Source organism: Manacus candei, unplaced genomic scaffold (genome assembly GCF_025592945.1).
Source record: "Manacus candei isolate 608988 ecotype Guabito, Panama unplaced genomic scaffold, ASM2559294v1 h1tg000023l, whole genome shotgun sequence".
NCBI classification, from domain to species: Eukaryota; Metazoa; Chordata; class Aves; order Passeriformes; family Pipridae; genus Manacus; species Manacus candei.
In genome coordinates this window covers 20,291,722-20,317,881 of record NW_026138071.1, presented here as the reverse complement: position 1 = coordinate 20,317,881, position 26,160 = coordinate 20,291,722, and the positions used below count along the sequence as shown (strand labels likewise).

Genomic DNA, 26,160 nt, shown 5'->3' with positions numbered 1-26,160 from the left:
CTAGGAGAGTCTGAGCCACAGTGATCTGTCACTGTCGTTATCTTCCCATTCATAGAGCTGGGAGAGAGGGCTATTAATCATCCTGCCTAAGGCCTGGCAGTGTGTGGAAATGCACAGAGCATTGCCATAGCTTCTGAACAGTCAACACGGCAGGATCTCACAGTTACTGCCTACTTTAGGTCTGAAGTAATGACAAATTCATCAAAGTCTCTGTAAGGCAAATTTTTTCCTTCCATGTCAGAACTGCCACCTTTTCTCCCCTTGAGAAGACAACAACTGGCTTCTTGCTGAATTCCTGTGTGGCGCAAGAGGTAGTTTTGGCAGGAGGGACTACAGGGTGTTTAGATTTGTTGCAGTGGCAGTGAGACAGTGGTAGTGAGGAAAGGGTGAGAAAAGAGCAGAGGCCCCTTTTTGTATCTTTAGGGAACCACCGAAGTGGGATGAGAGTTGGTGCTGGGGGTGAATGTGCCACTTTATCTTCAATGTAACTGCTGGTGATCTGAGTACCTTAAGGCTGGAGTTAAAGTTTGCTAAGGCTAAGTTTTGGAAACACCAGAGTGAGATATTGTGTTTCTTGCTAAATCTTCTGTGGTCCTCAGCTTTTGGATACAGGCTGAATTGGGAAGAAGAGCTGTGCTGAACTTTTTTAGTGAGTTCAGCCACAACTGGTGGTTTGTGCATTTATTACATTGGTGTTACTCTTTGGGTTTGTCAGAAGCGGATAAGCAATTGTAAAAACGGGTCGCAGAGCTGCAGTATGGGCTGGCTTTGGCATGTTCAAATAAGCTTTTTTCAGTTTTTGCAGGCAATATCACAGAATTGTTTTTAATGTTAGAAAACTTTTTGTTCAGTTTTGTGTGAGAAAATGGTTCCGGTTTCTGTTGGAGTCTTATGTTGTGTGCTGAGGCAGGTGAGGAGATGGCTGGCAGCCATGAATGTCACGTTTATACATGAATGGCATTTGTTTTGTTATTCCAGAGAAAATTCAGAGTTGTGATTGAGAAGATGAGGGCTTGTGAAGTATAGAAGAAATAGGCAGCTCAATACACTCTTGTGTCCTGCACGGATCAGATTAGTATTGTGAATGCTGGTGACTTCAAAGAGAAATGCCTTATCTGTTATTTTGCAAAAGTATTTATCATTAAAGTATAGTTAGGAGTAAGATTCATGGGGCATGCTTGGCACGTGAGGGAATAGCTGTGGAAGCTCACTGTTCCTCTCCACACATCCTCCGCAGGCCTCATGGACTACTTGTGAGTCTGCAAGAGGTTTTTAAGGAAAGTAAACCTGATGCAGGAAGCTCCTCCACACTGTCCACATCTGCCTCTCTGATGGAGAGCGATTAAGGTCTGCATACTGAAAAGGACCAGAAACCTGCTTCATGTTTTACCATGTCTGTGTGAAGTCACCCAGAGCTAAAGCAACATCCAGAGTTGTTAGGATTAACTGGGACGTACAGAGTTACTGGGGATTACCTGGGAAAGGGTAGAGGCTGCAGCATAGAAGAGGAAACAGCTAGGAAAAAACCTCCATTACAGTTACATTACAGACTTTCTGCACAGAGAAACGGTAGGAGTTACTGTCTTCCATACAGTGTAACTTCTTATTTGCAAGCACTGCTCCTTCCTTTCTTCTTCCTACATTTCCCTGTAGAAATTTCCAACTAGTTCTCCAAAAGCCGCAGGGTGAAATCTTGCCTCCACCAGTGTCAGTGGGAAATCTCCCATTGACTCCAATTGGATCATTATTTCATCCTATTTTGGGAGGAATCTTTGCCTCACTGAGTGCTGCAGGACTTGGTCCAGCAAGAGATAGCACTCCCTTGTCAGCAGCACAAGCCCCCCCCTTACTGAATTTCCATAATAATTCAGAAACAGCAAGGCTTTTTTTAGTTTGTTCTTTTTTTTTCCTTCCCTATTAAATCTAGCCGTGATAGATGCCCAGTGGAAGCTGAACATTACCTCTGCAAAACAGTCTCTGCAGTAACTGTGGAATTTAATGGCTTTACATTCCCCAAACAGGCTGTGTATACAACAGGCAGTGCTGCCTGCCCAGAAGTTTCTAGTATTATGCTATCTGTGGATATAAATTCTAGTTCTCTTCACTTTTCCCCGTTAAAAGCTTCTCTTTGGATAAAGGAACAGCTGATCAAAAAGGACAGTTCTAGTCAACAGTCTTATTAATAATGACAACTCTAATATCATCATCACTTCCATATGGTTTCCTTCTCAGTGACTTTACACACATCCACTCAATAAACATTCTAATACATGGGTAGTCAGCAAAATATTGATTATCTCCTCTACTTCGTTTTGTCTTTTATAATCTAGGAAGTACCAGTGAAATTATATGACTTGCCTGAAGCAAAGCAGAGTCCAGAGCTTATATGTTGTCGCCTTCCAAATTGCTCAAGCTCCTTCCAATTTCTAGTTGCACACACAGCTGCTTCCCTCATTTAAGCCATCTTTTTATTTAGATTAAAAAGACACCATAATTTAGATAAAATATAATTCAGGGACACCTACAGAAATCATTTTCATCAGTACTGAAACCAGCTGAAGAAATTTTATAAAGCAATCACAAGCCTAGTATTTGCAACACTGTAAGGAAACATCAGTCCTTCAAATGGTTTGTGTGCTCACGCTTTGCCTGCTAAATTTACAAGGAAAATGTTAATCACCATTGGTTGTCAAATTCAAGCTGACAATTAAAGTCAGATCTCCTACACCAACCTAAGCAGACTGCTCAAACTTACCATTTGTACAGAAGAATGGAAATTTTAATTGTTACAACAAAGACCTTCCCAAGCTGAGCATGACGTGTCATTCCAATACCTCTGGCATTTTATAACCATTCCCATTTTTGAACAGATGCAGATCTTTCTATGGCCTCCAACGTGCTTGTCTTTTAAGAAACTAGATGTGACAGTTAATATGGCAATACCTTGCCTTACCTCTGAGAAGCAGAAATCACCGATACCATAAATTTCAAAATCCGCAACCCTCATTAAAAGCAAAACCAAAATATGCATGCAGTAAGAGAATATCTTCGGGAAGTTACCGTGTTCCACCAGCTTTACAAGATAAACTTGCAAATGTAACAGTTAAGCTGCTCTGTGGAAGAAGACCTGCAATAGAGAGCTACAGCTTAGAAAGAAGCATCAGCTCCCACCACACTGCGTTTTCAATGTGATCCCAAAATCCTAGACTTGTTTAATAGGAGAAGAAATGCTGTTGCATACTTTATAGAACAAAAGGACTTTACAAAGCTTCCTTTTCAGAAACTCTTGCAGAAGGGCACCGGGTACTTCATGTACAGAGATGAATAATACCTTCCACCACAGAAAGCTGAAGCTTCTCTGAGAAAGCACATGCCCATACCTCTCCTTCCCCCAATACCTCATGCCAACCTGCAAGAGCTGCTGAACGAACAGCAGATGTTCACTTGCTATTGGGGCCTCAGCAGTGGCAGAGGAGTATGAAGGGCCCTGCCAGAGCTCACTGTGCCCAGCAGACTCTCCAGCATCCTGTTTGAAAAATATTTTTCTGCCTTGCCTGTGACAAGAGCAGACAAACTTTTGGTTCTGTTGTCTCTCATGACAAAAATTGAAATACGTCAACCAAGGATCCTATGAAAGAAGATTTACAGGCAAGAGAATAGAATCAATTTCTTCTTCAGTGGAAGAAGCAAAATAATCCAGCTTACCTCTCTGTGGTGATGATCCAATCTGCTGTACTAACTCAGGTACACACACCCCTTCCCCCCTCTGCTGTTGCTGTACAGACCAACCTGAACATACACAAGAGCCCATATGCCTTAACATAAACCTTTGGCACTACATTGGCAGTCTGCATGAACATGTGAACTTTCAACTCTGCAGCTGGAACCAACCAGAAAGTCTAAGGCTTCACACATTTTGTGAAGATAAGTTGTGATGATCTTTCCATATTTTCAGCCAGCACTTGCATATTCCTTAACAATGAAGGTGCCAAAAGGCTTGGCTCAGAGCCAGAGGGAAAACTGTCATCATTAGCAATTTTCAGATGCAGTGCACAGATTTTGTTACATTACAAAAAATGTGCCAAAGGCTCTATAGAGGGAAAGGTCCCCTTATTCTGCACTGTATTGTGTATCATGCTGCAAGACAGGAATGCTGAAAGGCCATTTCATATATTTACATTGTAAAGCAGACCAAGGTCTTGAATTTTAGGAAACTACTTTGTGTGAGAGAAAGAAAACTGTTGTTCTGTCAGTCTCAAGGTGAGACAGATGTTCTCTCTCCCTGTAGGAGAATGACAAGAGAATGTGTAGGCATGTGTATGGGCATGTTTCTCCTCATCTGTGGGTTTAGGAGCAGCCTATTGAGCACCCTGTGGAAGTGTGGGTATTGCAGCTGAGACTTCCCCAAAATGAGGGAAGAAGACTGGAGCTCCCAGCTCATCAGATTGGTAAGGGATTTTTGAAACACCAAAACTTTTCATGTTTCTAGTACTTTAAACTTAATTCATTTGCAGCAGATCAATATGGAATTTTTTTGGAAAAACTGGAATAGGAGAGTAGTTGTCACTGAAGGAGACTGTCTGAAGGACAATAAGAGGATAGGGGAAGGTCTGCTTTTTCCATTTCTGAAACCCTCCAACGCAAGAGGGATATTGACCTCTGAGGTTAAATAAAGTCAGGGCCTTCAAAGCAGATATTGGTCATATGGTATCTGTGGGAAATAAGGCACCATGTACACACAAATGTCATATCTACATAAACAGAGCACAAATAATTGTGCAATAATGCTGAAAGAATCCTCTGTATTTAAAAACCCAGGATGAGTAATTCTTTCAATATTGGGGTAAAAGCAGTCCAGAGTACTGCACTGAAACACATTCATTAAGGCTCCAAGATGTTTTTCGAGCTTTCATAAAAGCGAATTAATGGATACTGCTGAAACAATAGTATAATTTGAACTTCATAGTAATAACTAAAAAGCCTTGTAAAGCACAAGTGCAAGCAGCAATGGGGCTGGGAACAAAAAAGTTCAGATTTCCTATTACACGCAATTAAATAGGTAATCATGTCATGTACTCAATTTTTAATCTCTTTAAACCAATACAGCAGTATGATAAGTAATAAATTTGTTTTTATGAGAAAGCTTCTGATGTATCCTTAGTTGCCAGGAATGAAAACTGATTATGAAAAAGTAATTTATAGCAAAAATTTATATGACATACAGAGCTTCATGGATATCAAGCCATATGAACAATTCAAAACTGACAAAAACATTGGTATGTTAAAGTTTAATATTAATTCCTCATATTTCTGGGACCTTTACTCTACAGTTTGTAAAGCTTATATTTGTATTACAGATTCTACTGTTTCATATAAGTTTATATCTTTTTAAGTCTTCCAAGACTGGTGATATCCTGTTCATAGTGTGCAATGAACAATGCAATTAATATGGTTTAAAAATTGGGGCTGTTACCTTTCCATTAAATAGATGAAAGATAACCCAGAACAAAATGAATCATATCATCTACATACCTTTGATAACAAAAAGTGGTTTTCCTAATCTTGCAGCCCAACAGGATTCAACAAGAACATGAACTCTTCCATCTCTCTTTTCCTAAACTTTAATCCCCATCCCAGTAAGACTTGCACCAGTCTCAGTCCCAACTCTCAATTGTCTCCTCAGGATCTTGTGATCAATTTGTCTTTTTATGCAATCTTTTCCTAATCCTGAGCCTAAAACAACCTAAGCCTGGGCTTACCCCAGCTGTCTCTGTACAGTACACAGCTCAAACCCAGCATAAGGTCTGAGCACAAGCAAATGCACCACTGCCAACAGCACCCCCAATCCTGGCCCTACAAACCATGAAAGTTTTTTCAGAAACACAAACTTCACCTCACTTCTTTTATGACATTTTTTCTTTTACTTGAATCTGTTACTGAATGTATATGTGATATAGCTGTGTTATCGTGCCATCAAGTAACACCAGTGTGTAAAGGAATGATTTTCATGCTGTTCTAAATATTTGTAATTTGAAAAGGAAAACATTACTTTGAAAGATGAGTAAAAACCTTATGTGATTTGGCTATAAAAGAGAAAATAGGCTGATGAGAAAATTATGAACATACTAAGCAGTAGCCCATTTTCCTAGCATGTCTCTTTATAAGAACAACTAGCACCAAAACCCTTAAGAAGTTTAAACTGTGAATGGTTCCTCTTTGCTATGGAAAGCATGACTTAATTTTGCTTTTAAATGGCAGATTTTATTTGTCTGTCTGTGCCTGGTGGAAAATGACTAGACTGAGGTTTTGATTTTGGATATCCTTGTAGAGGTATTGGTGGTAGCCCTGTGTCTTCCCCACTGCCATGTGAATGTTTTCTGCTGGAATAGGCTGGAGTGATGCAGGTATGATTCAGGTGGGTTGGGGGAATCAAAGGAACTTATTCAAGGACCTTTGGTGTTCCATGCTTGAGTGTACAACCTCTTGTTCTGAACGCAGACAACCACCGTCTGCAGGCCCTGTAATGGAGAACTGCACTCTGAGTAGTTTCTGAATAGTTTCCTTGGCCAGCTGTAGTTTTTCTGGCACAACACCTCATCATGGCTTTGAATTTAGCCCATTATAATTGTTAGATCTGTTTTATCCAGTGGAAATTCCAGTGGAAAAGTAAGAACTGCAGTCGTCCCACCCCACAAGCATCTACTGTGAAGCCAGAGATGATGGATTTTGTTGAGTTTTCTTTATGCTTGCTGGGCCAAATCCTCACCTGTTGTTTAAATTTTGAAGAAGGTTGTCTAAAACCAGAATTCCTCCTTCTGTATAGATGCCACCAGCTTCAAATTGCTCCAAATGTGCTTTACTATACTGCAAGGTTTGTTGGTATTAATTGCAGCACATTTATTACCCTGTAAGAGCTATTATAAAACTACTGCTTTGTGCAGGCCAACTGGCTAGATAATGTCCCAGTGCTCTCAATTTTCCTTTAGTTTAGTTTATTCCAAGTACAGCTTCTCTCTGGGAACTATCTCTGTACAAATGACATGGTAGCATTCCAGGGCTGTGTCCTTGCTGCCAGCTGATTCATGTACACTGTGCAGGCAGGTCACCTGCAACCTCTACAGAAGTCTGAGTCAGACCAGCCTCGTGTACCTCATTTGATGTGATTCTTTGTATGGTTTCTTTCTGTCACATGGATGGACAAAAAACTGTGTGATGTGAGTGTCCTTCCAGTAACAGCAGTCTGTACTGCTGTGTCCCCTTTTAGGACTGGCAAAATAGAGAGTTAATTTACAGCAGATACTTGGTGCCTTGCACTATTGGCTTTTTTGGCTTGTGTCCCATAACAGTCAGGAGGTAGGAAAACATCAGAGGCTGGATGGGGCCTTTTTTTTTTTTTTTTTTTTTTGCCTCTTACACAGGAAAAACTGTATATTTTGGTGTTTACCTTTAGGGATAGAGCTACTACTTGTACAGATCCCTTTAGGTCTTCTGGCAGCTTGTTTATACAGCTGGGACCACAAAGACCAATGTCTTGCATTTAAAAGGATGGCAGAGTGAAAACAGATACTCCCAAAGGGTGAAGTCTGTTTTTCTTTGCTGAAAGAAAGGGGCAGTTTTCTGTGTTTTGTGACAGTGGGTTATTCCTTGGAGTCATGTTCCTAAAGCTTGTTCTCTCTTGCCCCACAGGGCTCTTCAGTGACCCCATGCACTTCAATGTAGTTGATGCATTTCATAGAATTTGATAAAGACCCAGGTCAGCACCTTTTCTCTATAGGTCTTGCCCACCTATCAGTGTCACACACATCACACAGTTCCTGATAAAACTGAAAAATATCCTATTAATTTTCACGGGAATATCGTCATGCCCAGATGGTTGAAGTCCTTGTTCAAGACTCATACAGCAGAACTCCATCATCCTCATCCTGAATATGATCTCTGAAATGAGGAAGGCTATTGTCATATTTTGTAAATTGGCATCTCAGTACAATTTAGTACAAATTTTTTTTTTAATCCAGCAAAAAAATCCCAGTAAGTTCAAATGAATGGGAATTAGTGGGTGGTGCTGAATAAGGCTGGGACACCACTCTGAGCAGGTGATAGGAGTGAAGGTGTTCAGCTCCTAAGAGTCAGGCTGCATCTGGGCTGTGAGCAGAACCCATTGCTTGTGTCAGTAGGAGTTCCTTTTCTAAATCTAGTGAAAGAGTTTTCTTTATGGAAATGAATTAGTCTTCCAAAAAGCTGCTTAAAAAAGCCTTCCACTATTTGATGGAGAGTGTTGCTCTTTCAGTTGAGTACAGTGTTGTAGAGCTCTGCCTTTTTTTTTTTAAGGAGTTGTTGTGCACTGTTAAATCCTGCAGGATTTCTTTGTTGCAGGAGGACTGTAGATTTTGATCCAGCCTTCATTAAAAGGAAGCCTTTTAGTTCATGACTTGGAACTGCTCTTGCATTTCCATAGAAGTAAAGGAATCTAAACAGCATGCAACTGAAATTAAATCCATGGAAGGACAATTTCAACCAACTTATTTTCCTGAACATATTTGGAAAACAGAGGGACAGGTCTGTGAATTTATAAATTTGAAGCAACATAAAAAGGACCTTGAACTTTCAGTCAAAGAGGCATGTAATTAAATTTCTCCCTGCTCCATAATTTTCTATTGTATCCTTGTTACCTTTTTTGTCATATCTATTTGCATCTTCACAAATCCAAAATATCTTAATTTGAATAAAACAAAAGCCTATTCATGCTTGTACTATTCATGTGGTTTAATTGGTTTACAAAATACAAATGTTCTTTGAAAGAAACTGATTTGATTTCAAGAGGCTGGTAGTTGTCCATCATATGTGGTCCTTCTTCTCACAAAAGAAGAAGGAACAGAATTAGACATAAATGGGCTTGCTTCAACTTGCTTTGTTTTTGCCCCTGTTTGGGCTGAGCTCTCACTGTTGCTCAGTGAATACAGTAGGAAAATATTAGGGTTGTAGCTAATTGCACAAACAAAACTAGTTTTCCACATGTGAAGTTTAAATGGAGAACTGAAAATACTTTTCAAATGCTCCACTTTCCTGTTCTAGGTAATATCAGCGTGATCTTAAAGACCGCAAAATTCATTATGGTCTTGGAGCTCCTGGGCAGATGGGATTATGTGGTAGAGGTAACAGTGTTGTATACCAGTGTCAGTCAGGGTCAGAAAGAGGTTTCAGATTATTTTGATACTTAAGTGAATATGTAAGAGAGAGTAGTTGAGTAGTTGAGATAAGGTGGTATGTTCTCGCATCCCAGATTATGTACATCCAATTAAATTTGAATTGAATTACAAGTAAGAATTAATTGAAGCAATTTCTGATATCTTATATGGAAGAATCTGTTAAGTAATGATTCGTTAATTTGGACCAAGATTTTTAATGCCATGGGTCTCAGTAAGGGCCAGATGGAGCAGGTGACAATGGGAGGGATGGGTAGGCAGTGCTGCCACTCTGTGCCAGGGAGGTACTGCAGTGTTTGAGCACAGAGAGAGGCACTGTGCTGGGTGACTGATGGACTTTGCAGGTTCAGCTTCAGGTCAATAGGGCCAATAGAAACTGAGTTTGAAAATCTGGTCAGATAAATAGCTCCCTGTGTAGGTGCAGCTTTCTGATTTGGAAAATCTGTCTTGCAGTGTATCTGAATATCATCACTGCAGACATCTTCAGTGATCCCATTGCAAATGTGTTCCTGGTGGGGAGGAACTCCTAACCCTCCCAACACACTTCTTGGCCAGCTTTATAGCATCCTGCTGTGCGGTGGCCCTGTGAGCTGAACCTCTGCATTGGTCCCCAGACATTGTATTGGGGACCAGTTGTGTTCCTCTGGAAGCTGGGAAGATATTCCCTTCACTGGGTCTGCCTTGGTTATTTGGTGCAGACCTCTGCAATGTCTTTTCTGCTGCTGCAGATGTGGGGGGAACAGCCCTTGGTGTCTTTCTGTAAGAGCTCTTCCTTGGTCAGAAGAGGAAAATATTCTTTCTCTCAGTGTCTGCTCCCAGATGAACAGCTGCTTCTTGGGGTAGCTGGGAAAAGGAGAAAAGAGATGCTGCTCTGCAAACTTTTCTATTAAGGGAAGGACCTTCTAGCAATAGCTGTATAATAGCAACAAGGCAATACAGCACAGGTTAAACACCTCAGTGTGCAGGGTGTCTGGTGTAATTCAAATACCAAAGAAGAAGTTAATGTAGAAAACTGTTAGTCAACTCATTAAATTGATTCGTGTGTTCATCTGGAGAGTTATCTATTCTTCTGCAGGAAGAACAGCATTTTATGGTATGATTAGTTACTAGTTTATTTAAACTTTTTACATGTTCTCCAATACAACCAGGCAGGGACCACCAGCTCAATAATATTCATGTTGCCTTTGGGGCACATCTGAGTGTGGGGGAAATATATGCAGAGTATTTCATGGAGGCTGCCTGCCCCTGAGGCAACTTTAGTGATGTCAGCTCCTCATCTGTTGCCTTCATGAGACTATACCCAGAACATACAGGCTAAACTCAGAAAGGGAAACGTGCAGAGCTGTCAGTCGAGTCTCTCTGGCTGTCAATATGGTTTATGTTTAAGCACAGACTGAAGGGCACAAGAAGATGCATTACTGACAAAGTAAATCAAATCATGGTTGGCAACAGGTTGCAAATGCAGGAGAGAACTGACAATGGATAGGCAATGGAATTATAAAGCAGAGGGAAGTCTCTGAAGGATACAGAGATCATAAAAATGGAAAATACTGGGTAGAGGCAAAAATAATCTGTTGTGTTACCTCAATGGGAAAGTATTTGCATGTCAAAAGAAAGTTTTATACACAGCCTAATGTGGTGGTAATAGGAAAAAAAATCTATTTGCACTGTCATTTCTTGCTCTGTTCTTCTCTGAGTTCTGAGGCTGCTGTAAAGAAAATATTATCTCTTCTGAACTGCAGATTAATTAGTCAAGATAATGAATAATTCAAATCTTGAATTTACACAAAGCATCTCTTCTCAGTTTATATATTTTGCTAATAGAAAAAGAGAAAACCAACTTCTTGTTGCAATTTGAGATTTTTTTTCAAAGCAAAAGCCTCAGTTTATGCTTTGCTAAGATGAACTAGATCAGAAGTTAATGGTAATAGATTTAGCAATCTGCTGAATAGGCAACTGTTTACTATGGAGCACTTCTGTTGTATGAGAGATTCATTAGCTGAATCTCATTTAATGTGTTTACTTCTTGACTTTCACAGAAGAAAAAAGATGTAACAACAATTATTTTTTACTTTTTATTTGCCGTGTGAATCATCCAGCTTCACTTTTTCTATGCCAAGCAGAAATCAGTCTGGAATACTTAATCAGTATAGATTATAGAAGTATTTTACAGTGATGGAAGTACAGTTGCTTACTTGATATTTACTGATGGCAGAAGAGCTGCTCACATCTGGTCATTTGTATGGGTGTTGTAAATACTGTGTTTGCCTATGGGAGAACTGGAAGGGAGCAGGTCTGTACCCCCCCAGTGATGCTGAGAAGGCTCTGTGTTAGGCTCTGCTGTCAGCTTCTGATATTCTCTGAGCGCCTTTGTGTCCCTTTTCCCTTTTACACTGCTAACCCACAGGGGTGCTGTGGGGATGAGTCAGCCTGCCTCTCTACCCTGAGGGCTGACCCTGGGACATCTGGGGCCTCTCCTTGACACCAGCACCTTCAGTAGGTGGTGAGGAAAGGGCTCTAGCAGAGTTGTTTTCTTGTGGTTGTGAGCGAGGCTGCCGTGCCCTTTGAGGAGAAATGGGCCAGCTTGGTGTGAGAAAGATCAGATTTGGCTTAAATACTGTGGTTGCTGAAAAGGAGCCAATACCACGTCTAGGACTTTGTTGAGCCACGGAGGCTTTGATGACCTGAACCTCTGGTACTTCGGGTAAAATGTACCTCTTGAGAGAGGTAATGAGTGTAACTAGTGATTCATGTAATCAAATAGTGCTGTCCCTGGACCTCTTCCTTGCAGAATGAGGAACTTCAGAGCCCACTGTGTGGCTGGAACCAGCTGCTGCACAAGCTCATGCTGCAGAGTCATAGAGCCATAGACTGGCACAGACCACATGACAGGTTTGAAGTATTGACCTGGAGGGGCAAATCCTACTTCTGAAAAGCTGGTAACCAACCTGAGTTCGTTGGTAACTTGGTAAGCACTGCTTTTCTGGGTGGGGGGAAGGGGGACTTCAGTGGTTGGAGTGGGCTGGGGAAGAGTGTCTTTTTGCCACTTCTCTGAATGTGGCATGTACAGAGTGGTACTCTGCAGAGCAGAGGGGAGTAGGCTTTGCACATCTGAATTTGACTTGACCACTGCCAATGAAAAATGGTTAGTAATACTGTCACTGCTCTGTCTTTTAGAAGACTATTCAGAGCCAACTTTCAGACATCTTCTAAAAGCCCATATCTGGTGCAGGCAGATTTGCAGGGACATAATATATTCTTGTTCCCTAAAGATTTTCCTCCACCTGCTTAGGTGTAGTCCTCTGATGTTATACAGTTGCTATGGAAATAAATGACATCACTGTCTGGGGAACATGGCTTCATATGAGAAATCAATAAACTAGAGCAAATGAATTGTCAGACAGCTAAGTTGCCTCCCTGTCTTACTCACATGGAAAAAAAAAAGGTGGATGAGAAAGTGATAAATAATATTTTTTTTTTCCCCAAGGAAATGTGTGTTTTCTAAGCCAAATGTCTGTCAGTTGTTTTAGACTTCAGAAGAGCTCAGTAATCCCCTAAAGATGTAAAAGGAATTCAAGTCAGGGAGTTGGTAATTTCCCACTAGCTGCATTGTATCTCGTGTTCCAGTTATTCCTGTTTCACTTTCTGTCTTTGGTACCTGTTGGATAGTAGAATGCCATAAAAGGAGCTGGGAGAGATGTAGTCAACTGGTTCCATGAGATAATTGGAACTCCTGCAAATACACCATCACCTCTGTCTCTGAGTCTGCTTCCTGTTCCCTTACTCACTGTCCTCCCCTCATTAGGTGCCTCTGTCGCTGCCTCTGCCATCAGGCTGCAGGCAGCACAGGCAGGGCATTCACAGAGGCCACCTGCCTGCAGAAAGCCAGGTGCCAGTGCTGCCCCCCTTATCCCAGGTGCCACTGCTGCCCTCCCTATCTGGGGAATTCAGTACAGCCCGCCCTGAGCCTGGGGTGTGGAATCTATGTGACACTTGGCAGCCCCACTAGGGCCCAGCCCACTTCTTGGGGTGATTTTACACATAAGGGGTTATTATGGGTGGATTGCTGGAAGTGTGGGAGTGCATGTAAATTCTTCGCTGCAGTGTCACTTAGGTACTGTCAGTGCAATAATCCCCAGGAGGAACACAACCAAATGAAGGTCCCAACGTGAAGCATGTGTCCTAAATGGCTATTTCTGACACAGTTTATAAATTAAGGAAATTAAATTGAAAGTGCTTTAACTACCAGGAAAAAAAGCCTCTAGAATAAATGTTAACTTCTGTACTTAAAAAGAAAACTCCAAATGGTTTAAAAAGCTGGATAAAGTCTATTTTGTGTGTCATGTATGAAAACAGCTATTATTACGAGAAGTAAAGCAACTGATATTTTGCAGATTATGTTGTAATGACACTGGTCCTTCCTAGTCAATATGTGATGGATAGTGTTAAAAGGATTAGGAACAAATTCACTCCTTCACAGGAAGGTTGAGCAGGGAGACTGTGCTGTTTAGTGAATTTGCTGTCACTTACTGAGGAATTAGCCAGCTCTCGTTGTGACTGGAGTGCATTTGAATCCTTGGATAATTTCTGAATGCATCAGCCATGCAAGAAAAGCACTTTAAGAGGTGAAATATTATATGTTGTACGTACCCATCTGTGCTGCAGTGGGCTGTTTTTCAATATTTACTTAAAAAAGCAGGCCTGGACTAAAATATATGTAGGGTAAGGGTCCAGTTCTGATAGGATTTGGCATTACAGATGAGTTATCAATGTAGGAGTGCTGTGGTTTATGGCTGAATGGAGGAGTTCAGCACTGCATACTGTGTCATTAATCTCTTTGCTCCTAAACTTTAGATTTATCACTTACCAGTTGTACCAAGGCAAAATAAGAAGATAATTACCCAAGCGTGTCCATTGCAGCAGCCTGGGCTGCCAGTAGAAGGATGTTGTATATATGTAGTTTAGAACTAAGACATTTGAAAAACTGCTGGGTGTTACTTTTATGTATGAAGTCAGGCATTGGTGCATGACACAATGGCCTGAGGCTTTGGTGTAAAACCTGGTTTTTGCAACACCCCTCATGAGACTGCAGATTTGCCAGCTGGTGTGATTGAGCTCACCTTTCAGTTTCCCTTTTGCAGTAACTTCCCATTCCATGTCCCAGCAGAGCACAGTGATGGCTGTTATTCACTAATCCCCTAACTGGTATCAGGAACCCCACACAAGCTTGTAGCGTTTCCCCATTTCAAGCATTGTGAAGAAAAACAATATTGGGAGAAATTTATCTGTGCAAAACAGGCACTGAAATGTGATAGAAACATTTTGGTAAGAAAAAGATCTTACACTTTATTGTCTACTTTTCTGACTCTTCTTTAGAGCTGCATATGATAGCAGGGAATGCTTTTCTTCAGTGTCTTTCTATTTAAACTACTAGGACTTTAAAACTTCGGGGTGTGGGATGACCAAAGTATCAAGAGCAACCTGCAGGGACATGGCACACAGTTCTTGGCAGAGGTCAGTCCTGTCTGCTTCGCACATACAGTTCTGTTGAAGTCAATAAAACTATTTGTGTGGCCAAGGCAAACAAGATTTGGCTTGCTTGGGAGACAGCTTTTAATAGCAGACTTTCACTAAGAAGCAATGATCCTGTTGTCCAGAAATGTCCTTAGTAATAAAGAAGAGAACAGAAAGAGAGGAAAGCTCTCGAGGAGCAGAATAGCTCCTGAAGTCTATGTTTTTCATGGAATATCAATTATTGATGAGGGTTTTTCTATAGCATCCAGCTAGTCCAGATGAGGAGCACTCATGCACATACGATCAGTGAGTTCAGAGAAATTGCCTAAATAAATAAAACAGGCACAGTTTTGCTTATTAAATACTGAGTGGTTTTCAACTTTGCTTCAGCACATTGGGGAGTTTGAGTGTGCTTCTCCAAGGGAGAGGAAGGAAAATAATAGAGAGGGTGGAAAGTGAGAAGTAGTAGAAGGCACAGATTTAGCTCATGATAAGAGTAGGTGCAGGCTGCTTGCCATCTTGGAAATGACACATACAAATACCCCTAAGTTTGTGCTGTAACTCCTCCTTGCTATTCTGGAGCATGGAAGAGAGACTGAAAGTTTTCTGGAACAAGGAAGGGGTCTTGTTGCTTGCATAATATGAAAGATAGGTCTGGAATATGATACACTATTTACCACTTACTCCTGTTCCTCTGTAAAACTAACAAATGCCTGTTGCCTCTTCTGGCTGCCTTTAAATTTTTTTTTAGATCGCAAATGACCATTAAAGGCATCAGGCAGCAACATCTGTGAGCATATATAGCAGTAGCTAGTGCAGCTGTACCCAGGGAAGGATGCACAATCAGCTCAAAATAGCTGAGCAGGCAGCTCCCACTTAGCAGTGCAAGGTCCCCCATCATGTGGGGCAGATCAGTCCCCTGCCCCACATGGGGTCGACTCCATGATGCCCCAACCAAACAGCTGGCAAGCCAGCACAGACAAGCCACAGCTACTGCAGAGATTGCAGTGCAGTGGCCTAATGTCCTTTGTCAAGTTCCCTGATAATGCATGCAGAGTCTGTAGGGTGTGTGTGTGTATACAGGCACACACGCTCAGAGGTTAAAGCTGTGCTCTGCAGAGAGCAGCTCTCTGATGTGGTGGCAGAAGGAAGTGATGCGTGGAAACAATGTTAATTAAATGTCACATTTTGGAAAAATTAGATGCCAGGTCATTGAGTTAAAATACTGGTGCTGTGTAAAACAGAAAACACGAGTCTCGTGATTATTTCTATAAACATCATCTTTATAATTTGCTTATATTCTGGTCATTGCTGGCAGCCCCAGTCAGGATGCAAACTGCATTATGCTAAGTGTGTTTATGAAGTACTTCAAAGCAGTCTCTTACTTAACAACCATTGGGTTTCTCTCTCTTCCATATCTGTATGTGAGAAGCCACAACTGTCTGTTTATTTATGCCCTGTGCCTACACAAGAAAATAACATGCCAATACACAAGTGACTGTATCTGTGAGGTAGAATTTGTAAAAATTATGTGTTGAAAACTATTTTATCTGCTGTATATTTAAGTAAACACAAGATGGAGATGGAATTTGTTACATGCCACTCAATCTCAGGAGAGAACAGACTAAATGGCACTTTCCAGAGAGCTAATGACCATGTAAGGGGAGATGTTTGGTATAATTATATGATAGTAGTAATGGTACAAAGGCAGCAGAGATGCTCAGAGGTTATTTCTCTTGGGCACTCAATCTGAGGGACAGGATGTCTCCTCTTGTGTAGTGGGGTGCATGGAAAGTGAGGGTGGTTCTGTGTGGGAGCAGAGGTGACAAGACAGTGTCAGCTCAGCTGTTTTGAAATCCTTCAGTGCTGAGAAGTAATGCCCAGGAGAGCTTGGGAAGCTGGTTGCAGCACTCTCTGAAACAATAGAGTTGATTCTTAACAAATCTTGGAAAACTGGGGAGATTCCAAAGGCCTGTGGGACTCTTAAGCCCTTCTGGTGTTTAAAAAGGGCACAAAAGCATAACCCTTGTTAGTAGGTCACGTTGGCTTGATGTTAGCTACAGGCTGACAGGGCACAAATTGTTTGAGACTCTGCATTAATTTGATACTCTAAAGTATTAAAGGCTAAAAATATAATTCCTACTTACTATGGTTTAACCACTGGTAGATTTGTCTAAATTTTTCTTTTGGTAGGGTTATGTGCTTTCATGATTAAAAAAACAGTGATTATATAATATGCTTGGATTTCTCTAAATCATTTGAACTAGTCATATCTGTCTTTTTGATTAAAAGCAAAATCCAGGAAACTCACATTGTATTGAATTAACCTGCTAAGTGGATTTAAAACCTGAGATTTTGAAATGAATTTGTTAACAGGTACAATATGAACAATGAGACCCATTCTTGTCTTCCTGTAGCTACTGTTAATAGTGCCATGTTGGTAGAGTTTGCATACAGAAGTGCAAGCAAGTAACGAGGACATCAGCTTACAGAATGATGTAAATCACTTTTGTTTTCATTCAGCCAAAAGTAAGGTAATATAGCAGGGAACTAAGAGCCCTACTTACATAAATAAGGTAAGAAATTTCATATTTGTTATATATTAACCAAGGTGATTTAAGGTCTAGCTCAAGCTATTATAAAAAATCTGCTCTAAGCAATACAGCAAGTGAAGCCTGAAGTGCAACCTGGAATGCAGGGAGAGAGGTGCTGAGCTAGACAGGGGATCACGTCTGTACCACATAGAAATGCAACAGTACAGAGAACCATGCAAGTCAGTTCTAATGGGCAGGTAGTTCCATTTTTACTCCCTCCTCAGAACAGCAACTGAATTGCAAAGAGCACAGCAGCACAGGCAGCAGGGTCTCACCATGGGCAGAAGCTACTGGCTGGCAGCTGATGAGATCAGGATTGCTTCATGACCCCACCATGGCTCCAAAGGCATGCTGACCAACAGGTGTATGTTTTGTGAATAAAATAGCTATGAGGGAGTGCAAATACATTGTTATTTAGCTTAACAGACTCAGTGTCCATGGGTCGAAAGGCTTCTCTTGGTGCGCAAATTCTGGGGGAAGGTGCTTAGAAAACAGTTTGTCTTTTTCTGAGGCCCTGATAGCATTACTCAGCCTTTTGGAAGAGCAGCATCCTTTTGTGCCAGCTTTCATTAAACACTTCCCCTGTTTCCCAGTTTTCTCCCTTTCATGTGAGGGAATTTCATCTTGCTGCCCTGGAGCAAAATGGTCACAACTGTCTTGAGTGTGTTCTTATTTTGTGAATCTGCTGGCCTCGTTGGCTGGGGACATTTGGGAAGGGTGTATGTCAGCATCTGCTCTGGAACAGCTATGTGTGTGCCAGTTATCAGGGCAGTGGGGAGATGTTTGGCAGACTCTTCCCATCCCTCTCGCCTGGTTTGGCAGCTGTGGACCACCTGCAACAGCAGTGGGGTTTCAGTCACAGGAAACCTGTTTAACAGAGTGCAAAGCCCTGCGTGCTGGTGGGCTGGCATGGGTGCAGTTGCAGCTCAGTGGGTGCCTCAGCGGCAAATTAAATTTTCCATTTCTGAACTCAGTATAAACATAAAACTTAAAAAAGAGAGAGACGGAAAGTTAAAAAAATGATAATTCCACCCTTTCATGGCAGCCACATCGGGCACCGAAGTGCTGAGATGTGCAAATGCTCTGACTCTGCACACTGTTTGCAGGAATGAAGCTGCAGTCAATACCCTTCTGTGAAATCATTAAACAGAACAAGCCAGACTGTCGTGGGTGTCTTTCTATTAATTGAGCTGGAACTTTGGACTGGGAGTGAACGTGACCTGCGGGTGCTGGTGGATGCTGATTGCCTTCAGCTATTAGTAATGACCACAAGGCATTAGCTAAATGTTGCTTTGAGAGATATTAAATGAGTTGTCAGCTCTCACTGTGCTTTAAAATCTATTGAAATAGTGACTCAGTCGGTGAGCACAGGTGGCCATCTCATTTCATCCAGGGTGGACTAGTCTTAATTGTACTGGAAGTACCGGTGTGGGGTGACAGGAATGGTCCTGGGTGTGGGTTAACTTCTAAATGACTACAGACTTCCAAGGTGGAGGTTCTTCATCCCAGACAAAAACCCCACCGTATAGAAAGGATATGCAGAGCTCTACAAACTGTGAGCAGCATGAATAAAACAAATTGGAAACCGATGTTTATTTTTGCTCATAATAAATCTAAGGTACTTCAAGTGAAACTGTCAGGTAGCAGTTTCAGGACCAAAGAGTATACCTTTTTTTTTCATACAAGAAGTATCTAAGCTTAAATACATTGCCAAACATACTTTGATAGGAATGTTAAAAGCAGAGGTGGTTTCAAAAAAGTAAAATCATGATATGAAAATTGTTTGGGAGCTATTAAAAATGTCATTGCTGACCCAGGAAGCCTCTCAGTCCTAGATATCTAGAATTTGTCCAGAGAGCCTGTACTAGAGGAGTGTCACTGGTCAACACCTAATGCCCTCCTCTAAGTCTCCCATGTTCACAGCTCAGAGATTTCTGAGTGCTTGAGAAGGTTGGGTAGAACTTTTTTTCCTTTGATATTTACTTTTCTCTCCTGGACATGCACTGTCATTAGAGAAGAACATACTCTATTTGCTTGTGTGAGCCTACATGGATATGAAAAATGAAATTTATCCTGTGGTGTAAGCATCCTGCCCTCTGGAGAAAAGAAGCAACCTTCTCTCTTGTGAGGCCTCCCACTGACTTTAGTGAGATGATCATTATGACTAACAACTTAAAAGCAAACCAGGTGATGCACAGGTAACAGAGGTTCAAAGGGATGTATGTGAACAAAACACATTTTGGTTTTTGCCTCACTGGCTGGTTCAAAATGTTTTGGTCACTACAGGTGGCCTCAAAAAAGGCCTTAATTCTGGGAGGTGAGCATTTAGATCATTGAAGGAAGAAAACAGAAAGCCTGACACCAGAGAAAGTTGGTATGGTGGTTCTTTTTTTAATACCAACTTCTTTTTTTGTTCTAGCTGCATACTTTTAGAGAGGAATATTTTCTCCCCTGTTGTGACGCTTGTATTAGTTTTTCAACAAAAGGCTCAAGGGGCCTGACAACGCACAGATAAAATCATACTGAGCTGTGCTTCCTGGAATGTGGCACATCAAACAGGCCTTTGTTGGGTGGTTAAAGAGCCTGTTTCGTTCAGATGCTATTTTGACAGAATGCATTGTTTTCAAAGACCCTGGGAATTATGCCCATAAAATGCATTCAGCATTACATTTATGAGGCTCAATTCAGCACTGGAACGGTGTTGTCTGGGGACCTTTAAAGACCAGACATGAAAGCAGTGCCGTAATCCTCACACTGAATCTCATCTGTTGTATCGCGCTGTCTCTCTTGGCGCAGCACGTCCACACCTCAGTGTTTCTGAGAGTGCCAATTTAATATTTCTTATTTATTATCTAAGCCTTGCATAGTTGTGCAGTGTGATGTAAGTATTGTATAGCATTACACATGTTCTATGAAACACTATAGGCCCTTCTACACTTTTTCTAATGACTGCTGAAATGAAGGCCTCAGCTCATAGCCCTATACAGAACTGCTTTTATATTCCTTAGTACTAATTCCTAAAAGATGACGATAACAATATTTGTCAGCTTTAGGAAAGGACTGTCTAATCTGTTAAAAGATACTGACAATTGTGAGTATTAATATGTAGGAAGATAAACATAGGTGAACAATTTCTGAAACTCCTAGAGTTCTGTGGGTTTCGTGGGGTAAAATTCCCCTGATACTCCTTCAGGGATGTTGCTGACTCTTATGTACAGGTATGCACTATCCATAATTACATATATTTTAGCACACACCTGGGTTAGTTTCCTGTTTAACCATGTGGTTGTAGGATTGCACTGCTGACACAAGAGAGTGCGTGGAAAAGTTTGGTTTGGGGCTTGGAAAACCCTCTGTGGGAGGAGTTTGAGTTTGGATACGATTTAAGCCACACGTGGAATTGTACCTTCTGCCTCTACAGTGTGACCACTTCTTTTGGGCACCACCAGCTATTCAGAGCCTGAGGAGAATCTAAGGAAACTCTGAAGTTAAGAGCACCACAGGCCTCTGGAATCAATTGATTAGCTCCTGGGTTACGAGTGAAATAGAAAATGAGCAGTATGTGTTGATGTATTTCTTACACAGTTTTGACTTATACAAGGTACAGATGTACAAACCCTTCCCGTATTGAATTGGCTGTGTTGCAGCTGTTAGTTGCATATGTGATTATTTTCTTTTTAGTTTTGACATTTTTTGACTGGCAAAACTGTCAGTAACCCCAAACAAAACCTAACAAAATAAACTTAACTGGAACGGAACTACACTTTAAAAGAAAACATTAAGTTGTCTTGTTCCTGGCATAGCTTTCTCCATTACCTGAACTGATAGAACCTACTCTGCTTGTTTGGAGCTGTACAGTGTATCTTCAGTCAGCACTCCTTTACGGTGCTACTACCCAGAGCTACTTATCTACTGTATACAAAATACAAGTTTTCCTTATCCCTCTGTGTCTGTACAGTCTGCCCACATGATTTGACTAAAATTTTTGTCTTCCTGCTTACATTTTGCTTCTTTCTTGGGACTGTTTTTGTGTGGTTTTGTGGTTTGATTTCTTTTTTTTTTTTTCCTTAGCCAGTTAGCATAAAACTTCAGGGTTTCAAATCTATACAGCCAGTTCCTTTAGCAGCTTACACTCTTTGCAGCGTGAGTGCTCTCTGGGCTCTGACACCTGGAGATGCTGTGTGTCAGGGCATGGTTTTCCTACGAGGTGTAGACTGTGAAAGGCTGCAGCCTGGAAACCGAATGTGCTCTTGTGAGCACTTGAGGATTTAGTGTCTATGCTCCAGCAAAAAGAGGAGACCTCTCTGTGTGTCACCCTCTGGAGCACAAGGTAGTCTTGTTGTATGGTACAGGGAGTCAGCTCCCGTGCTCAGACACAGACACTCGAGAAGGAAATGGGCTGCCCAGGATTCAAAGGTGAGCTTTGGGTTCATGTGGTGTTTGACACTGTGCACCCTGTACTCTCCAGTGTGACCTGCAATTCTGGCTGTTTGAGTCATGGCAGGAAGGGGATCTCCTGGAGAGAGGGTGAGTGGTGCTTCATGAAAATCAGGCCCCACCAGGGTGTGGCAGGGAGGGTATCTTAAAAGGCCCAAACTTGCCCATCACTTTTGAAGTTAAGGAATTTAATCAGCTTATATTAATTTGGACCCACTTCTTAAAATGTTTAAACATGTGCATAGATAAATTGTTATGAGAAACCTTAAAGCTAAAACTAGGCACAATGTTCTGTAGTGCTAATTGGTGAATGGGAGCAGGGAAGGGCTGTGCCTTATCACCAGGGCACATCTTAATTCTATTTTTATAGTAGAGTCACCTTCCTTTCCTGCTGGTGACCTTACTTTCTTCAGATGGTGGGGGGAAAATACTTCCTTCTGTCAATTGATGCTGCAGTCTGATGGATTTGAGATCAAACTCAATGTATGCCTACTCTGGGTGTGAATTAGGTCTCAGAACTGCCTGGAGCTTGTGGAGTGGCCTGGGGGTGCTAAGTGCTGTTACAGAACTTGTTTTATTGTGATGTGAACACAGGCAGAATTACTGAAGTTCTTCTAACTGGTTCCTCATGGCACTGTTTGTTAGCACCACCACACTAAATGACCTCCCTTACATAGAGAGCCTGTGAATTACCAGCTCCAAAATACTTTAAAACTGCAGTCTCTTCTCTACAGGTGGCACAATGCAGTGCTTCTGTCTATCTATCTGTTGGTTTTGAGCTGGGAAGTAAAAACCCATTTAGTAAGATGGAATCTTTGAAGCTATAGCAACTAGGTATTTGGGGAAATGAGTGGCAAATTCTGTAGAAATTCTGAATGAAAAGAGTGACAGAGGGTATTGAAACTGTACTCTACTTTCCAGAGGACCTTACTTTCAGAATTCTTGGTGGTTCAGGGTTTTTTTTTTAGTGCTGTACTCAGATGTAGTGTTGGTTCACGTTAAGTGTGTAATTTTAGATCTTCTCAGCTGTTTGTCATGTCCTTTTAGCTAATAGAAACAAAATGAATCATCTTTATCTGTTTTAACTATGCTTTCTGTATCTTAGCTGACGAGATTTCCGGGTAGATAATTCTTGAATTAGTTAGAAGTGTTTGCAAACTCCAAACCTGAGTTGGATACCTGAGAAGATAAGGAGAGGAAAGTGAAAAAAACACCGTACTGAAAAATAGATTAAACAGCTCAGTATATTTTGCAACATGTGCATAAAATGGTCTGGAAAAATGTTGGCATTGCACAGCAAAGCATCCTCTGGGTAAGGAGGGCCCGTGTAACTGGAATTCACCACCTCTGCAGTTATGCAGTATAGTATGTTCGTGTATTACATGCTTACACTCTTTCTGTCAATAGAAATCTCAGTTTTTCGTTTTCCTACCTTATATTTTATGTTGATTCCTGTTGCTTTAATACTTTACTGTCTGCTATGATATTAATGGTGGTGCAAGCGGTAATCTGGTGACTTTGTATTGACAAAGTAATTTCTCTCTGGCTCAGTTAATTTATCTGTGAGAGAAGTTAATCAAATTTCTCAGCGATGAGATGTAGTTTGCTTGAAAGAGCTCTCTTGGAAAGATCCCCACAAACTTACTGTCACCTGTGACTGGAATGTGGACATCTGGAACACCATGAGACACCAACCTATGCTCAAAACCTCTCAGGTTTGCTGGGGAGAAGTGAGAGGTGGACCATACTCTGGTTTGCTTTGCCAGAGGCTCTGGAATTGCCTAAGTAGATGGTGACGCCTGGTGCCTGCATACAAGAGACTTTTTTAATTAAAAGAAGAATCTATTAGCATGGGGATGCCAGGAGAAAACCAAGTTATTTTTAAAGCCTCCTTTCATTCAGAAACTATTTTTGAAATGCTAATGGTGATATGTTTGCCTCGTGCTGCTGTATCATAAGCAAAATTTGCAAATGTTTAAACGCTATCCTATTTTGACACTTGGCAACTTCCGCTCAAATTCTGCTGACACATTTTTACAGCTTGTTACTACATGCCTTGAAGCTCCAGACTGGATAAATACTTAGCATCGTGAATGCACAGACATTTAGTATATGAAGTGCCTCTTCAGAGCCCAACAGAATGGTTCAGTTGTCACTGATGCAAGATGCCTGTGGTCTGCAGTTGGAGTTTTAGCAGAGGAGCATTGCACTTTGCCTTGCATTTGTTTGGAGAGCAATTAAAAACCCTTACATTGAATTTTAGCCTGGAAGAAGACTTATAAAGACATAGTGATTCTTTTAAGAGGTTTTTGGGCTTTGCTGACTCTGTGCAGAGTACAGAAACTAGAACCACCTAAGTCTTTGTGGACTTAGGCGTGCTTTGCAGTGAGCTGTTCTGCTGTTCTGCCAGGGTGGTGACTTCTGCACCAGGGGATAAGAGGTCCTCAAAAGGGATTTTTTGTTGCCTGTTTAAGAGTCTTTACTGGATAGTCTTTCTGGCAAAACCAGGAAGTTTCTGACCTCTATGGAGCTGAGCAAACAGACTTGTTCCCCTTTGCTCTGGAAGTTAGTGGCTATTTCTGGGGAAGCAGTAACTTCTAGGAAAGCAAACAGCCTACTGAATCTCAAGATGCTAAGGGCACAAGTAGTTTATTGAGTTAGGACTTAAATAGCCATGACAAGGAAACCAAGGTACATTGACTTTCTTATCTACAGTTACTGCAGTCTGCTGATTTTGTATTTGCACTGCTGAGGCTTCCATTTGAATGGCAAGAAAATTGTGAGAGCTTTCAGCATCCTATCAACCTCTAAGCACTGGCACAGAAATATGTCTTTTCTTTTGAACTGCTCTGTGCTAGGTCCCTGGTAATTTTTTGACATTACTGCCAGCATTAAAGATTTTCTCACCTTGAAAATGTACAGACAGATGTGTCATACAGTACTTCATGTTCTCCTAGCTTTCACAGCCTTCTCCTCTACCAAGGAGCTGAAGGTCTGGGAAGAGGATAAGCAGAAGTGTAGCTAAAAATGATTATAATAATCATAATTTAATAAGTCAATCTCCCTTAGCAGTTCAGAGTTACCCTAAGGAAGAATCTGGCCTAATCTAAGTTTAATATCCACAGGAAGCTTTTCCTGTCAGGGACTTCGGGGACCAATTTTGCGATGTGTTTCTATCCTGAATGGTGCAGGCACTTCCAGTGAACAGAGATACACCTGGGCTGCAGTTTCACTTTTACTGACAACTCGGATAGATACCATCTTTGGCTGTTTTTTGGGCTCTGCCAGTTAATTCAATAACAGTGATTCAGAAAAGCTGTTTGGAGATGGTGCGGTGCTGGGGAACCCAAGTGGCTTTTGAAGAACCATCTCTCCATGGCTCAGCTGATCGAGCAGTGCTGTAGTTACAGGGGCTTTTACTATATAGACCAGTTGGGTTGCCTTCATACTCTTTAAGAAGTAGCTGGTGCATCCTGTACCTGACCCAGGGATCTGGGTTGCGAGGTGTTTGTATCCCATCCCTGGGTCTTTCCAGCTCCCCTTTCACTGGTAGCAGCTTAAAACTCTGAAATGTTTTCCTGGGCAGTGCTTTTGGACGTAATTTCAGAGCATTTTGCAGACATGAAAACTCAAGTAGGTGAAGGGAATGGTCCAGGCATTCACTAATTGAGATTGATAAGGGCCCATGTGAGATTTTGTGCATTAAGCTGCAGTCACTTCTGTGATATCTGGGGAGAGCCAGGCTGTGTAACTGCAGTAACTGTGTAACTGTAGGCCAATGGACTTGGGAAAGGCAGAGGAGTATTGAAGGGTGTAGACAGAGGAACAAAGGGAATTAACTGCTTGCTGGTGAGTATTTCCTGATGTGTGTAAGATCTAGGGAAAAGAGTGGTACAAATCATGTGATGGGGAGGCAAGGGAAGCTAATAAAACCTCTGAAGCCTTTGTTAAAATAATACTCTGTGGAAAGTGAAAAGTTTCTCTTCTCAGTTAAATTATGTATTTGTTCAAAATTCACACCACCACTAGAAGGTAAGTCATAAGATAATTGCAGCTGATCTGTAGGATAGTTAACGTTTTAATATAAGCAAAGGATCCTGACATCCTTTAAAAATATTGCTTTCCAAAATATGGAAATGTACAACACGTACGGTCTGGCCGGCTTTCCAGATGTAATAAGGAATATGTACTTTTCATATCAACATGTGTGGACCATCAAAGGCAGCTGTCCTTTGGCATTGCTTCCCCCCAGGTGGACTCCCTGCTGAGGACAGGAGCAGTGCTGTTCCCCCAAAGAGCAAGGGGCAGGGAGCAGCAAAAAAAGGAGTGAAATTTCACTAGTGTTGCTTGTTCTGAGAAGCTTTTACTGCCCTCATGCTAGAATAAAAATAACTTCCTCTTCTACTGAGCAC

General features: G+C 41.4%; 1 protein-coding gene across 9 annotated transcripts in view; it reads left to right on the top strand.

The window, feature by feature from the left end:
* Positions 1-26,160, top strand: part of PLCL1 (phospholipase C like 1 (inactive)) — a 192,964-nt gene that overhangs the window by 86,979 nt on the left and 79,825 nt on the right. The gene's annotated exons all lie outside the window — the stretch shown is intronic.